This window comes from Triticum dicoccoides, chromosome 6A (assembly GCF_002162155.2).
Source record: "Triticum dicoccoides isolate Atlit2015 ecotype Zavitan chromosome 6A, WEW_v2.0, whole genome shotgun sequence".
Lineage (NCBI taxonomy): Eukaryota > Viridiplantae > Streptophyta > Magnoliopsida > Poales > Poaceae > Triticum > Triticum dicoccoides.
The window spans coordinates 594,768,094-594,775,919 of record NC_041390.1 but is presented as its reverse complement, the minus strand read 5'-3'; positions in this window follow the sequence as shown (position 1 = coordinate 594,775,919).

The following is a 7,826-nucleotide window of genomic DNA, read 5'->3' as shown; positions in this document are numbered from 1 at the left end:
TGGCCATCTCCATCGAGGCCTTAATTTTAAGAATTTCTAAAATTCATACTTTTCAGTTTCAAAAAATTCTAGAAAAAAAATACACACATGTATACAAGGATTTAATGTGTATGTGTGTAAAATTTCAAGATGAAATGCCTTGAATTATGAGTTGGACAAAAAAGCAAAATCATAGACTTCGAGGATGAACGGTACATATGCTACGAAAAATTCCTTTTTTTTGTTTAGCTCTCATTTTAAAGTGTTTCGACCTGAAAATTAACACACACGTGCATTTTGCCATATATGTTTATTACTTTAGAATCTTTTGAATCTGAAAATTTAAATTTTGAAGTTTTGAAATTAAGGCCTCCAGAAGCTCGGTCTGCACTTGGCTTTTTGCATTTTGCTTAACTTCGTCAGTTGGGCCGAAAAATGTTGGCTAATAGGATTAGGGCCCGACGTAAAATAGGACTAGACTCAGGAAAATAAAGAAGAGCATCTTCAATACATTGCTTATGGCATCTCCAAGGCCGAGTCTCAAATCACCCACAACTGTTGGGACGCGTGGTTTGGACGTGTTTTCCCATCCGACACGGGCCCGCATCGGTCCGTTCGGCAGTTCGGACGCTCTTTTACCGCATACCGGGGACAAACCAGGGGGGTTGCAGGCGCCTGGACCGCTGACACGCCTGCGTCTGACTAACCTGGCCCACAAAAAACACCATCCCCGAGTCATCTCGTGTTCCCGCCCGAAGCCAGCTGCCCGCATGTTGGGAAAAGTAGTCGAACACAATTATATTTTTCGTCATACGATCAAGTAGGAACACTATGGAGATGCAATAACAATTTAGATCGGATCGTTACCAACTCCGTGTTGTAGCAGAAGACAAGTCAATGTAGATCGTAGTTGAAGCCCCACAAACCGTTCACAAACGATCCCTCGAAAGGAAGACCGAAAGCACGACCTCTCCACAGTTTGCAACAGTACGTTCTTCACAATCCGGCAGCGCTTCGCCATCCAGAGTTAATCATCGCCGGAGAATTTGAGGGAGAAGATTAGAACCACACCGGGCTTCTAATTATGAGGACTAGAGATGACTATATCTAGCTCTAATTGGATCAACTAAAACTAGAGAACTAGAGGAGGCTCTCAGGGGTTGTTTGGTTTGAAACCGAAGGCTGCCCGACCAAAATATTGGCGTCAACTACGCGCTAGGCTTCTATTTGGATGGACGCCAACGATTTGGCTCGCCCAGGCTACGCCCAGCCTGCCAGTTTATTTTCACGCCAACAGTTGTCTCGGGCGCGAGCGAGGAAAAGGTTCGCCGAGTTTTTTGCGTGCCCACGAATCGGCACTGTCAGCATGGCATAATCCAAACAGCCCCTAAAACTTGTATCTCTCAAGGGCCAAATCCTCAAGTTTATATTGGTTGGATGGAAGGGAGGAGCGCCACAAGGGGAGATAGGACTCCTCCCCCTTGCGCTGGCCCTAGGGGTGGAGAGTCCTCCCTTGTCGGATTAGGGGTTCCGGCAAACCCTTGAGGTTCGAACTCTACGGTGCGTACGAAGATCTCCCTCTCTCCCTGGCTCGCTCACGCAATGATCTCAAGGCCTAGCTCGCCGAACCCAAGGAACAAGAGACACGAGAGTTTATACTGGTTCGGGCCATCGTTGTGGTGTAATACCCTACTCCAGTGTGGTGTGGTGGATTGCCTCGTGGGCTAAGGATGAACTAGTACAATGGATGAACAACCTCCTGAGGGAGGTGTTCTTGAGCTCGATGAGCTGGTGAGATGGCCTTGGTGGAGTGGATCCGATCCAAGATGAGCCGATCTTGACTACGGTGGTGGCTAGTCCTATTTATAGAGGCCCTGGTCATCTTTCCAAATGTTAGGCGGGAAGGGATCCCACAACGGCCAATTTTGAAGGGAGACAACTAGTACAAGCTATCCTGACAAAAGGTGGTTTTCGCCTGCCAAAGGCTCTGGTGGTGACGCCGCCGTGGGCTCCGCGGTGACCTCTGATACGTCTCCAACGTATCTATACTTTTTTTATTGTTCCATGCTATTATATTATCTGTTTTGTATGTTCATGGGCTTTATTATACACTTCTATATTATTTTTGGGACTAACCTATTAACCGGAGGCCCAGTCCAAATTGTTGTTTTCTTACCTATTTCAGTGTTTCAAAGAAAAGGAATATCAAACAGAGTCCAAACGGAATGAAACCTTCGGGAGAGTTATTTTTGGAACGGAAGCAATCCAGGAGACTTGGAGTATACGTCAGGCAATCAACGAGGCAGCTATGAGGCAGGGGGGCTCGCCCTCCACCCTCGTGGGCCCCTCGTTGCTCCACTGACGTGCTTCCTCCTCCTATATATATCCATATATCCCAAACATCCGGAAGCATAATAGATCAGGAGTTCCGCCGCCAGAAGCCTCCGTAGCCACCGAAAACCAATCTAGACCCGTTCTGGCACCCTCCCGGAGGGGGGAATCCCTCTCTGGTGGCCATCTTCATCATCCCGGTGCTCTCCATGACGAGGAGGGAGTAATCCACCCTCGGGGCTGAGGGTATGTACCAGTAGCTATGTATTTGATCTCTCTCTCTCTCTCTCTCTCTCTCTCTCTCTCTCTCTCGTGTTCTTGAGTCGGCACGATCTTGATGTATCACGAGCTTTGCTATTATATTTGGATCTTATGATGTTTCTCCCTCTCTACTCTCTTGTGATGAATTGAGTTTTCCCTTTGAAGTTATCTTATCGGATTGAGTCTTGAAGGATTTGAGAACACTTGATGTATGTCTTGCACGTGCTTATCTGTGGTGACAATGAGATATCATGTGATCCACTTGATGTATGTTTTGGCGATCAACTTGCGAGTTCCGTGACCTCGTGAACTTATGCATAGGGGTTGGCACACGTTTTCGTCTTGACTCTCCGGCAGAAACTTTGGGGCACTCTTTGAAGTTATTTGTGTTGGTTGAATAGATGAATTTGAGATTGTGTGATGCATATCGTATAATCATACCCATGGATATTTGAGGTGACATTGGAGTATCTAGGTAACATTAGGGTTTTGGTTGATTTGTGTCTTAAGGTGTTATTCTAGTACGAACTCTATGATAGATCGAATGGAAAGAATAGCTTCATGTTATTTTACTACGAACTCTTGAATAGATTGATCAGAAAGGATAACTTTGAGGTGGTTTCATACCCTACCATAATCTCTTCGTTTGTTCTCTGCTATTAGTGACTTTAGTGTGACTCTTTGTTGCATGTTGAGGGATAGTTATATGATCAATTATGTTATTATTGTTGAGAGAACTTGCACTAGTGAAAGTATGAACCCTAGGCCTTGTTTCCTAGCATTGCAATACCGTTTGTGCTCACTTTTATCATTAGTTACCTTGCTGTTTTTATATTTTCAGATTACAAAAACCATTATCTACTATCCATATTGCACTTGTATCACCATCTCTTCGCCGAACTAGTGCACCTATACAATTTACCATTGTATTGGGTGTGTTGGGGACACAAGAGACTCTTTGTTATTTAGTTGCAGCATTGCTTGAGAGAGACCATCTTCATCCTACGCCTCCCATGGATTGATAAACCTTAGGTCATCCGCTTGAGGGAAATTTGCTACTGTCCTACAAATCTCTGCACTTGGAGGCCCAACAACGTCTACAAGAAGAAGGTTGTGTAGTAGACATCAAACTCCGTCCTGCCGTCCTGCTGGTCTTGGTCTTGTTGCACCGATATGAAAACCTTTGTTTGATGCCTCGGGACTCCTCGCCTGCGCCTGCGCCTTTAGCACCAAAGAGGAAACTGGCGCCCGCCTGGATTCGGTCGTCATGGCTCACGTCACTCGGACCTCGCGTGGTGCCCCTTGCATAGATATCTCCACTCCTCGGGAGCCAACCTAGCGAGGCCGCCCTTGGGGAGGTCTTGGTGTCGTCCACCTCGTGAGGCTTGGCCCCTCGCGAGGGTCTTGAGTGGTTGCTGATGAAGATGGGCCGTGCCAGGCCGTTGGTGGAGCCACGCCTCGGGCCGAAGGCGGGCAAGTCTAGGTACCCCCGTTCCCAGGACGCCGACATCCTCCACCTCCTATTCTCCCCCCTGGGCCTCTGAAAGGCTAAGGGGGTGCCTCCTATGTTATTGGGCCCATAACTTCCCACTACTAGGCCTCTTAGTATTTTCTTTAGCCCGTTGATATGAAATTAATTGTAAAAGCTTCCTAAACATTAGAGCCTTTTATTATTTATTTAACATTCCGAGAAACAATTTCCGCCTCTATATCAATTACCGTTATTACCCGGTAAACCTCGAAACCCTTCCGGTTCCTTTCGAAGCTATTTTTAATATTAATGAAACTATTTCATAAATATTTTCGCATAACTCTTGCTTCGCTAACACTTAGCAGATCGTGATTCCCTTAAGCTTGTGACCTTGTAGGTTTGGTAAAATATAGACATGACAAAAACCCTTTCGTTCGATGATCGATAGCGAAACCGTGGACATACATATCAATGCCTATGAATACATGAATGGCATTCGAGCGAACCTTTGGTTATCTTGTGCTATTTCCTTCGTGTTGCGATACTTTATGAAACCCGAGATGTTATATATCGGTATCCTCTTGAGTCATTCTCACGCGCACTATGCCGGTATCCTTGTTACCTGTTTTGTTCTTATTTCTCGTTGACATGTTCCGGCATCCCTGTGACCTAGTCACTTGTGTCTTGCCAGATGATGATGGATGCCATCACACCGAGAGGGCCATAAGAATATCTTTTCATCATCCGGAATATCTCTCCATCCTTGTGTCTGGCAAGGTTGATGAAAAATCCACTAGAACATGCCTCCAGATTGGATGTACAAAGAACAGAAGCTTGCGGTGACGAAAAAATTATTCTAAAAATGTCTCCAAGGGTTTATGTATTTATAGGAATTTATGACGGTGGACTAGACAAAAGGCGGTATCTATGGGGCCCAAATGGCATGGGGGCGCACCCTAGGGCCTGGCCACGCCACCTAGCCATGAGGCCCCCTGGCTCCTCTCGCTTCCCTCCGATGCTTCTTGGAACTTTCGTGCCATTAAAAAGAAACATATCAAATTGTCAGTTCTTGTACATATTTAGATATTAATTTTCAATAAAGTCAAAATCATGTAGAAAACAACAACTCACATTAAGTACCGGATTAAATGGTTAGTCCAGAAAAATAATATAAAAGGTATACACAATTAATATTATAATATCATGAAAATATCAAAAATATAGATATGTTTGAGATGTATCAACTCTCAAATATAATTATTCATAAAACACACAATGTAACACTCCTCGCAGGTCCAAGGTATAATAATGCACAAGTAATATTGTGATGCAGTGACTATTCACTACAACTGTCTCTACCTCTCCTAGCAAAAAAGCCAAGGTTTCCTCCACCTCCTGTCATCGAGTGATCGAGGTCTCCCGGGTCCGAAGACCCGCTTTGCCTTTCTGAAGCTTTGACCCCTTGGGGATCACTACATGCCGCTCCTCAACTAGGAGGGTCGTGAGCAGGGGGGTCCTCTCCCGCTCGGGCAGTGGCGCCGGGCACAACATCCTCTGCTCCTTGGAGATCAACTTATGCAAGTATGAGACCAGTTGATTAGTTGAGATCTAAAAAGCAAAACATACAATTGTGTATTAAAAGTTTACCTCGGGGCGTCGTAGCTGGATTCAAAGACGAGGTCTCGCTCATCCGAAGGGAATTCGTGCTCGGACGGCTTGAACAGCTGCGTCCACATTCCGACCGAGGTACAGCGGAAGAACTGGTGGATGGGCCATGCATCCTCGGGCTTGTGCTCCCACATTGGAGTGGCCCGGAGTTGGAGTGGGAGGATGTGGCGGTGGATCATGGCATTTACCACGTCTACCAGCTGGAGGTTTATCTGACCGGACCACCACTGGATCTTTTTGGCCAGCGCCTCCACCTCATATGGGCTCCCCCAGGCAAGACCCTTCTTCTTCCAGCACATGAGCTTCACGGGAGGCCTGGTCGAAAACGCCGACATCTCGGCTTGGCCAGCGGCAAGCAGCTGAGTGATGTAAATGAAGGAAATATGCCCTAGAGGCAATAATAAAGTTATTATTTATTTCCTTATATCATGATAAATGTTTATTATTCATGCTGGAATTGTATTAACCGGAAACATGATACATGTGTGAATACATAGACAAACAGAGTGTCACTAGTATGCCTCTACTTGACTAGCTCATTGATCAAAGATGGTTATGTTTCCTAGCCATAGACAAAGAGTTGTCATTTGATTAACGAGATAACATCATTAGGAGAATGATGTGATTGACTTGACCCATTCCATTAGCTGAGCACTTGATCGTTTAGTTTGTTGCTATTGCTTTCTTCATGACTTATACATGTTCCTATGACTATGAGATTATGCAACTCTCATTTACCGGAGGAACACTTTGTGTTCTACCAAACGTCACAATGTAACTGGGTGATTATAAAGGTGCTCTACAGGTGTCTCCGAAGGTACTTGTTGGGTTGGCGTATTTCGAGATTAGGATTTGTCACTCCGATTGTCGGAGAGGTATGTCCGGGCCCACTCGGTAATACACATCACTTAAGCCTTGCAAGCATTGTAACTAATGAGTTAGTTGCAGGATGATGTGTTACGGAACGACTAAAGAGACTTGTCGGTAACGAGATTGAACTAGGTATTGAGATACCGACGATCGAATCTCGGGCAAGTAACATACCGATGACAAAAGGAACAACGTATGTTGTTATGCGGTTTGACCGACAAAAATCTTCGTACAATATGTAGGAGCCAATATGAGCATCCAGGTTCCGCTATTGGTTATTGACCGGAGATGTGTCTCGGTCATGTCTACATAGTTCTCGAACCCGTAGGGTCCACACGCTTAAAGTTCGATGACGGTTATATTATGAGTTTATGTGTTTTGATGTACTGAAGGAAGTTCGGAGTCCCGGATGTGATCACGGACATGATGAGGAGTCTCAAAATGGTCGAGACATAAAGATTGATATATTGGAAGCATATATTTGGATATCGGAAATGTTCCGGGTGAAAGGGATTTTACCGGAGTACCGGGGGTTACAGGAACCCCCCGGGGGGTTTAATGGGCCAAGATGGGCCTTAGTGGAGAAGAGGAGGGGCGGCCAGGGCAGGCCGCGCGCCCCCTCTCCCTCTAGTCCGAATTGGACAAGGAGGGGGGGCGCCCCCCTTTCCTTCCTCTCTCCCTCCTCCTTCCCCCTTCTCCTACTCCAACTAGGAAAGGAGGGAGTCCTACTCCCACCGGGAGTAGGACTCCTCCCTGGCATGCCTCCTCCAACCCGGCCGCCTCTCCCCCCTTGTTCCTTTATATACGGGGGCAGGGGGGCACCTCTAGACACAAGAATTGATTTCTTGGATCTCTTAGCCGTGTGCGGTGCCCCCTCCACCATATTCCACCTCGATAATATTGTAGCACTGCTTAGGCGAAGCCCTGCATCGGTAGAACATCATCATCATCACCACGCCGTCATGCTGATGGAACTCTCCCTCGAAGCTCGGCTGGATCGGAGTTCGAGGCACGTCATCGAGCTGAACGTGTGCTGAACTCGGAGGTGCCATACGTTCGGTACTTGATCGGTCGGATCGTGAAGACGTACGACTACATCAACCGCGTTGTGCAAATGCTTCCGCTTTCGGTCTATGAGGGTACGTGGACAACACTCTCCCCTCTTGTTGCTATGCATCACCATGATTCTGTGTGTGCGTAGGAAAATTTTGAAATTACTACGTTCCCCAACAGTGACATCCGAGCC